General features: G+C 34.4%; 2 long non-coding RNA genes across 2 annotated transcripts in view; one reads left to right on the top strand and one right to left on the bottom strand.

Annotated features, from left to right (window-relative positions):
• The window catches only part of LOC118166114, a 23,350-nt gene extending 18,477 nt beyond the window's left edge, over positions 1 to 4,873 (bottom strand). Inside the window, exon 1 of the long non-coding RNA XR_004750358.1 lies at positions 3,400 to 4,873. This is a non-coding gene — a long non-coding RNA (uncharacterized LOC118166114). The remainder of the gene's footprint in view (positions 1 to 3,399) is intronic.
• The window catches only part of LOC118166113, a 14,829-nt gene that overhangs the window by 2,247 nt on the left and 6,430 nt on the right, over positions 1 to 6,152 (top strand). The gene's annotated exons all lie outside the window — the stretch shown is intronic.

Genomic DNA, 6,152 nt, shown 5'->3' with positions numbered 1-6,152 from the left:
GCATTGTTCCATACTGACACGAATCAAATAAACACATTTCACAATCCTAAAGCTCATCTAATTTTAGAAGGAAGATATTTTGTGTCAGCGGCTTTATAAGGCTCAGAGCCTTATGTTTTACTATATTTGATTTTCAACATCAGACGAAATATATCTAAGTATGGTTTATCAAATATCAAGCAATTAAAATAGTAAGAACTCTAAAGAAAAATGATATGTTTTCAGAGTAATGTATTAGGAGAAAGAGAAGTCATTTGGGGGGGGAAGGAACTACATAAGAATCATCACATTTGCAATAGTATTTTTCCTCTACAGGGTTTTCTATTTCTTATGTTATGTACGTGACCTTATAAAAATGATAACAGGATTCAGCATCTGAAAAATATATATGCGTCCTAGCTATTTTCTTAAGGCAGACACCAGAAGTGAGAGTGTTTAAACAGTCATAGAGCGTGCTTTTGTTTGGTTGGTAACTTGAGGCAACAGGAAAATATTCTGCTCTTGCTGTATTCTTTATTAGAAGTAATTTTCTTTTCTTTTGCTTTTGAAAAGCACAGATGTTCAATTTACCTAAATATTTTTCTATGCTACTACTAGACTGTGGACTGCAATTTAATAAACTAATGACTCTTTTTTTACAAGTCTCTTGCAGTTAATGGCATTCAGTATTTCAGTAGTCTCACAGATTGCTTGTAAGTGTGTGTAGTTTCTGCCTGCACACAAATTTATCCCATTGTACTTACACTGTGTGAAGGATTCTATGAATTTATGCTTCAGTTTTTTTCACTATTTTGGAATTTACACATGTAACGGAGGTCTTTGAACAGTATGTTCCCAAAAATGTAGCAGCAGTGCATACACTACTCTTGGCCCTTCACTGGGTCAGGGATAAGAATGCCAAGCTGGATGTATCTTGAAAGGATTTGGCATAAACTAAGAAGCTAAGTACTTATCAGGCTGAGATACCTTCTAGGTATAAGCAAGAGCAGAACTGTAGTTTCCTAAGGAAGTGACTTATGAACTTGATGTGTCTAGAATGCTAGTGTGCTGCTGAGTGTGGTTTTGAGGATTACAGCTGAAGTATCTAAAAGCAACCGAAGTCATGCTTTAAATGCTTTGAGCTTCTTTATGGCTTTGATCTAATTTCACATGGGGCATTTGAGGAGGAGCAAGGAATTCAGCTTGGTTCTTTAATAACCAACTTTATCTAATCAGTCAAGCCCACAAAACAGAATTAGCCTAACATATTTTCATTGAATAATTTTGTGTAAGGATGTATTGTTCTAAAATTGTCACAATTTCAGTGAAATATTTCACAAGCAGAAATACTCTTTACAGAATCTCATTCTCTTTCAACTTTGAATCCATGACAACTGTAGATAAAAGTTTCAAATGCAATTCTGTAGTCTTCGTTACATATTGTGATTTTTTTTTCAATTTTATAGTCATGTTATATATATTGTTCAAACTAGCAAGCCAAAATGAAGTTGGCTTGATGCAGTGGGTGGTATTTAGGAGTATGCTGGCATAAAGAATTGTTCTGTCTGCTTCACCTTCCATTGTTTTCCTCACATCACGAAAAATTCACACAACTTGTCCTTACATCTTTGTATCAGAGAAAAACATATCTTTCCTCCATGCTGTCTGTTCTGTATTGTCAGCAATTTACATTCAGCCTGTGTCCCTCACCTTTAATGAGATTCAACTGAATACAAGAGATATCCAGTTCTGAATAATTGTGGACAGTTGCTCAGTACTACTACCTAATGTGCCTGGTTTTAAGAAACACATATTTTGCATGTGTTTTCCCTGGAATTACTAGAAAATATGAAAAAGAAATAAGGCTAAATTTATACTACTAATTACCTGTGCCCGTGCCCAAATAAAATACAAAACACCTCAAAATCCTCCTTAGATTAGATGGCATTAAACAAAAGCTAATTAGTACAAAGGTGAGAAGAGGTGATCCCTTTTTCCAGTTGCCACCCTCAGAGCACAATGGTGCTAAGTTTCAGAGATGTTTGGTTATCAAACATCTCTGAAAATGTTATACCTAATTTTAGCAACAATCCATTCTCCTAATTATAAAGTTATTTGCCAGTTTCATTACATTTTTAAATAATGATAATGATACATAGACAAGCAATACTGCTGTCTGTCATAAGGATAAGTACAAAGTATAGAGATAACAATATGCTGGCATAGAAATACAGCTTTGGTATTTGAGTGATTTTTCTGACATGAAAAATAGAAGGAAGAAGGAAAAATAGCAAGGGAAGAAAGAGACTATCAGGGTAAACATATACTTTAGATGAAACTTTGCTCTGCTGAACCTTATCTGTCTACAGTCCTGTGTATTCCTGTTCTGATTTTTGTAGTACTTAGTTGTGTTTTTTTTTTTTTTTTTTTTTTTTTTTCTAATATGATATATGGTACGTAATAACCTACTTTTCAAGATGCTTCTTTAAATAATTTTAAAGTGATTGAGGGCATATTTTTAGACCTATATTTTCAGTGAATCCATTTTCTCAAAAGATAAAGCTGGAACATTTAAAATGATGTGGTATTGTGTACAAGCATTCAATCTGTTTTTAAAATCACTGCATTAGCCTTTGAGAACTGTAAAACAGCACATCAATAATACCAGTAAAACACAATCTTTTTTCAGAGCTCAGTACATTTTAGGCAGGCTAAATGCAGTATAATTAATATTTGGTCATGTTTTACATTGATTGACCAAAGATATTTGAGGGCCTCTGAAATGCTAATGGTTGTTCTAAGTTCTGATGCAGAACATCAAGCAGTTGATCGGCTGGAATGATAGCTCAGGACCTTCTGTCAGGGAAAGAAAGGTAATAGAAGGACAAAATTAATCAGGGAGACTGTCATCCTTCTATCTCAACAGAAAAGATCTTTTTTGTTGCTGTTGTCAACATGGTTAAATGAATTGCATTCCTGCCTTCCCTTTCCCTATACTGCAGCTTGCATAGCTGTTTCTTTGGTATCCCTGAGTCCTGATTGCTGCTGGAATTGTAAACACCAGTTTTATATTTCCCTTTAGAGACTAATACATACAATGTTCTTTCTCTTAACCTAACTGAAAGAAATAAAATAAAATCAGTGCCCAGCTGGTGTTTTCATCTGTTACTTAATAATATTTCTATTTTTTTTTAACCTGTATGCTTGGATGTATGCCATACTATATATAATGAACATAAAATACTATATATGCAATACTGTATACATAGTTGTTTAATTAGGCTTGCTCTTAGTTAATAAGCTTTGTTAAAAGAACTATGTGGACCTTCTTTAAATTCAGTCTTTGACTTGAACCTTTGACTTTTACAGAATATTTCTGTGCTTTTTATAAACATATTTCCATCTGAACTCACAGAATACTATATTAATACATATGAAAATTCAAATATTTTCTTACTCTTACATATTCTTGTGTTCTCCTTTCCCTGTTGTCAGCTGTAGGGAATTAAAATAATTCCCATGGGTTCTACTGTACTGGAACTGTAATTAATAAATTGTACTGGCATTCTCTGTATTTTTTTTTCCTATTTCTGACACTGAGTAGTATTTAAGACTTTCCTTTTGCAACTACAGATTTGTTTTTTCTTATTTCTCTTTTGAGCTGCTCTCAGGTTTTGTGGCAGCTGCTTTGTTCCAGTTCAGGAGGGAAAAAAAAAAAAAAAGGTGTCTCAACAAAGGTCAGAGCTCTTGGTTATGAACTGCAGGCATCCCAAAGTTACCATTGACTGCATGAACTCATGAACTCTAGAACTGGAAAATCCTGTTGGTCTGTGTCCAGGCTAATTGTGAAGCATCACTGTGCATGATGAGAAGCACTATCAGCATAGTCAGTTTGTCTGGACAGGGAAGAAAGGATTCTGCATTTATTCCTTCCCACATAGATTTAAAAACAAAAAACAAACAAAAAAACTATTATTCTGGGAAGTACTTTTTGATTCATTTGAATGAAAGGTGAAATGGAGAGGTGTTATCCCTTCAATGGATGAAGGAATTGTTTCATTTATTTTTTTTTCCAAGCAAAATTTTAAGTGTGGCCATACATACTATACGCTTGCACAGGTTATATAACCTACAGCAGTTCCAGGCACAGTGCTGTCATCCAAAGGTCCTGACTTGTTTAAGAATTTATCAGTAGGGAAACCAACAGCATTCACAGTGAATTGAAAGTGGTGACTTTGAGTACTTTAGGCTGTATGGACAGTTTGTTTTTATTTGTTCCGTCCTTCTACATAGTGCAAAGAGCAAATATGTGATAATAGCATACTCTGTAAAGTGATTGCTTGCAGTCAAGGAACACTTTCAAGGCAATGTTTAATTCCAAACAGAAGAAACATCAAAACATACAGTAAAATAATTATCATATTCAGAGGTTTTCCCAGCAATCAGACTGGTAGTCAGTTATTGCCACAAGATGGAATTTGTACACATCATGAATACCTTGGATGTTTCATCCAGAAAAAAAGAGTAGAAAGCTTGGCCCATGAGTAAACTGGAAAGTGCTCCAATGAAAATAGCAGCTGGGTCCTTACCAGAGTTCAAACAAACTGAAAGAAAAGAACACATTTGAATATATTATATTTGGAAAACAGACTGGATCATCATAATGTGTGTCCTGCTATAGATCTAACATGATTCTTTAATGGACAGTGATATATTTTCTTCTTGTTCTGTTGTAGGAATTCTCTGTCCAGCTCTCCTGAATGTGGCTTATATCCCAACACCCTGTGTTGAAATACTATTGAGTAATGCTGTCTTAACCATTCAGCCAGTTTAGTGTCCAGGCCTTCATTTCATCTTTGTTAGAATCAAAGTTGCAAGGAACATTCTTAAAAATAAAACAACAAATCACAAGCCAAAGCTCCAAAGCATAGCAACCCTACCATGAGCCTCATGATACTTCAAGTTCATTTACAGAAATTCTTGCTTGTTGCCTGCTTTAGATGTTTTATCTCTCAAAGTCTGGTGCAGAATCAGTCTTCTTTTGCTATAGTGGCTGTTGGCTGCCCCCTCCCCTCCAGGTTCAGTCGAAAATAATTTTACTTCTGTTAGTTACTCACTTTGCTAGAATCTTTCCAATACAATGAAGGAGAGGAAACTGACAACAGATCAACTTCAAATTGTATGCTATTTTGCAAATGTTTTTCAAGCATTTTTTTATTAAAAAACAAAAATATACAGCAGTAAAGCCAGTTGGTTTTGCTGCAGTTCATAGCTTCTAAGTAAAAAAAGCAAAGATGTCACTGTCCAAGGAGAAAAGTAGATCAAAGGAGCTGTGGCTAAAACTAAAAACTAATGTGGCCATTAATTTGAACATAGTACTTCAGTCTAGGAGGTGCAATTTATATTTCAGAAAGATATCTATGCATTTTGAGATTTTAAAGAAAAAAATATATACATTATATGTATAATATACATTGCATAATATATTTTTGCAACAAATTGTTGTATTTTTATGGTACCTACATTTCACTTCCACTTCCTATTTCTGTTCTTCTAAACATCATTTATTTAACAAAAGAAGCTTGCATAATGATCTTGATTTAAACTTGATTTTAAACTTTGAAGTTGACACATCTTCCCAACATAATATTCTCTTTATCACCTATTCTCTTTTTCACAGTGAAGCTCACTGCAGTTTTGTTTTTTGCAGAAATAAGTCAGCAATATGACTCGCAATGCACTCTGGAAAACTTGTACAACGATCATAACAAAAAGCAAGAGATCAATGGGCAGCCTTACTGATTACTTCAAAGAAACAAAGGCTGTGCAAACTAAGTCTGTAAAAGCTGAGCCTTCCCAAACCACAGGGGTTTGTATTAAACAAAACAAATCAGTTCTTCTAAAGTTCAGCACTGATTAGCACAGATGTCTGTGTTGGTAAGGCATTGCCTTACAAAAAGGTCTCCAGGAGTTTTTCTTTGGGAAGTGATATACAGAGCTTGCTGTTATTTCTCTTGAGGAAGATGATGACATGTCTTAGAATAGCAGCAGAATAACAGCAGAAACAGTCTCAGAAAATAAAGTTCAGAGGCAGATTGTGATCAGAAATCAATCTGATTAGGGAGGCATATAAGAATTGCATTTATGTTTTCCTTAAGACATAAATAGTGGGG

The sequence above is a fragment of the Oxyura jamaicensis genome, chromosome 4 (assembly GCF_011077185.1).
Source record: "Oxyura jamaicensis isolate SHBP4307 breed ruddy duck chromosome 4, BPBGC_Ojam_1.0, whole genome shotgun sequence".
Classification (NCBI taxonomy): domain Eukaryota; kingdom Metazoa; phylum Chordata; class Aves; order Anseriformes; family Anatidae; genus Oxyura; species Oxyura jamaicensis.
The sequence above is the reverse complement of the archived record's forward strand: the minus strand, read 5'-3'. Positions and strand labels throughout refer to the sequence as shown.